Source organism: Cryptomeria japonica, unplaced genomic scaffold, assembly GCF_030272615.1.
Source record: "Cryptomeria japonica unplaced genomic scaffold, Sugi_1.0 HiC_scaffold_431, whole genome shotgun sequence".
Taxonomy (NCBI): domain Eukaryota; kingdom Viridiplantae; phylum Streptophyta; class Pinopsida; order Cupressales; family Cupressaceae; genus Cryptomeria; species Cryptomeria japonica.
This window is the reverse complement of record NW_026729251.1, coordinates 43,839-46,541: the sequence shown is the minus strand read 5'-3', so window position 1 is coordinate 46,541 and position 2,703 is coordinate 43,839. Positions and strand designations below refer to the sequence as shown.

At 62.2% G+C, this 2,703-nt stretch overlaps 1 non-coding gene across 1 annotated transcript; it reads left to right on the top strand.

Annotated features, from left to right (window-relative positions):
• The first annotated feature begins 2,205 nt into the window (after window positions 1-2,205).
• LOC131871617 (5S ribosomal RNA) lies at window positions 2,206-2,324 on the top strand. The gene has a single exon (XR_009369830.1). It is a non-coding gene; the product is annotated as a 5S ribosomal RNA (ribosomal RNA).
• Window positions 2,325-2,703: the final 379 nt, after the last annotated feature.

Genomic DNA, 2,703 nt, shown 5'->3' with positions numbered 1-2,703 from the left:
GTGAAAAAAAAGGAACGCGGGTGCCATCTTGAGCCCGCCCTGGTGCGCAGCCCAGGCAAGGCATGCGCACCAAGGTGCCCACCCGAGGTGCACACCCGGGGCAAACCGGGCTCCGACTTCGTGCAGGCCGCACCTTGGAGCACACTTCGGAGCGCTCCTTGGTGCGCACCATGGTGCCCACCAGGGCGCACCCGAGGCAAACCGGGCTCCGACTTCGTGCACGCCGCACCTTGGAGCACACATCGGAGCGCTCCCAGGTTCGCACCAGCGTTGCGCACCTTTGATGCGCTGCCTTCACTAATTTCCAGAAAAGGCAAAAAAAAACGATATTTTAAAATTTCCGTTCTGAAAGATAGTGAAAAAAACGGAACGCGGGTGCCATCTTGAGCCCTTCCTGATGCGCAGCCCAGGCAAGTTGTGCGCACCAAGGTGCCCACCCTGGCGGAGGTGCGCGCCCGGGGCAAACCGGGCTCCGACTTCGTGCACTGCATGGTGCCCACCAAGGCGCGCAACCCAGCCAAGGTGCCCACCGCAGCGAAGGTGCACGCGAGGTGCGCACCCGAGGTGCACACCCGGGGCAAACCGGGCTCCGACTTCGTGCACGCCGCACCTTGGAGCACACTTCAGAGCGCTCCTTGGTACGCACCAGGGCGCGCAACCCAGCCAAGGTGCTCACCCCGGCGAAGGTGCACGCGAGGTGCGCACCCGGGGCAAACCGGGCTCGGACTTCGTGCACGCCGCACCTTGGAGCACACATCAGAGCGCTCCCGGGTTCGCACCAGCATTGCGCACCTTTGATGCGCTGCCTTCACTAATTTCCAGAAAAGGCAAAAAAAAGAAAAAAATGAGATTTTAAAATTTCCGTTTTGAAAGATAGTGAAAAAAACGGAACGCGGGTGCCATCTTGAGCCCGCCCTGGTGTGCAGCCCAGGCAAGTTGTGCGCACCAAGGCACCCACCCTGGCCAAGGTGGGTCACGGGGTGGGTCCTAGGGTGGGTAACGGGGTGGGTACTAAGGTGCGTGCCAAGGTGGGTCATAGGGTGGGTGCCAAGGTGGGCACCAGGGTGGGTGTGCACCAACCCTAGCCAGGGTAGGTCACGGGGTGGTTGTCGGGGTGGGCGTCAAGGAGCCAAGGTGGGTGGCAAGTAGCCAAGTTGCGTGCCAAGGTGGGTGTCGGGGTGGGTGCCAAGGATCCAAGGTGGGTGCCAAGGAACCAAGGTGGGTGTCTGGGTGGGTGCCGAGGTGGGAGCCAGGGTGGGTCCCAAGGTGAGTGCAAAGGTGGGTGCCAGGGTCAAGGTGAGTGCCAATGTGGGTTCCAAGGTGCCAGGGTCAGGGTGAGTGCCAATGTGGGTTCAAAGGTGCTAAGTTGGGTGCGAGGTTGGGTGCGAGGGTGGGTGGGTGCCAAGGTGTGCTAGGTGGAAGCCCGGGTGGGTCGGCATCCCATGGGTGTCGAGTTGGGTGCCTGATGGGTGCTTCTTGTCAAGTTTTAGTCGTCGGGACTCATTTCGAGCCTTAGAGGTCGTTTCTTGTCCGGTTGCCCTGTCTTCGACCTGGGAACCCAATTTTGGTCCTCGGGTCCCATTTTTTTTTGTCTCGCATCCCACTTTTGGCCTGTGGCCTTTTCGGGGTCGATTCTCGTTTTGGGCATCAGAGCATGTTTCTTCTCCTAAAACCCAATATTTGTTTATTAAGTCTCGGAACACATTTTTGTTCTCGTGGACCCATCATGGGTCTTGGAACGCATTTGTGGTCCTTGGGTCCCATTTTGCATCCCGAAACTTGTGTTTTGGTGCTTGATCCCTATTTTGGGTGCCCACCTTGCACCAAGTGCGCACCCGGGGCAAACCGAGCGCCTTGGTGCACCGGGGCAAGATCGAGCGTGCACCCGAGGCGCCCCGAACATGCACCAAGGTGCACTCGGCCCACATGTGAGCGCAGGTCGTTGCGCCCGAGGTGGTGTGTGGGCACCGCGTTGCAGACGGGACACTGCACGCACACGACGCCCCCTCCAGGTGCACGCACGTAGGCCGGGCCGGGTGCACACCCGACGCCCTAGCAAGGTGCGCGCACCCGGGCAGGGCTCACACTTGGCGAACGGGGCGCACTTCGCGAGGGAGGGTGTGCACCTCGACGGGGGTGGGTGGCCGGGGTGGATTCGCACGTGGGTCGCGGTTTGCTAAGTACACACTGCGACAAGCTCATAACGGGTGCGATCATACCAGCGTTAGTGCACCGGATCCCATCAGAACTCCGCAGTTAAGCGCGCTTGGGCCGGAGTAGTACTGGGATGGGTGACCTCCCGGGAAGTCCCGGTGTTGCACCCTTTTTTAGTTTTTCGCCGGGCGTCGCAATGCTATTTGAATAAACCTTTTGCCCGTTTGCGTTCTCGTCGGGGCCGGGCCGGGCCGGGGTGCGCTGCCCGCACTACCGCGCGCGCGGGGGCGACACCGAGCGCGCACCCGAGGCGCCCCGAGCACACAGGCCACGGTGCAACCCGGGCGTTGTGCGCGCACCCCGGTGCGCCCGAGGTGCTGCGCGCGCACCCAGGTGAAATCGGTGTGCACCTCGGCCAGTGCGCGCTCGGTCGAGTCGCGCACGTTGGCCAAGGTGCACGGTGATGTTTCTTACTCTAAGGTTCCGCACCAGACGCCCGGGACAGGTGAGCGAAGCTGGGCGGGGCCGGGTGCGCGGCCGGGGCAGGTG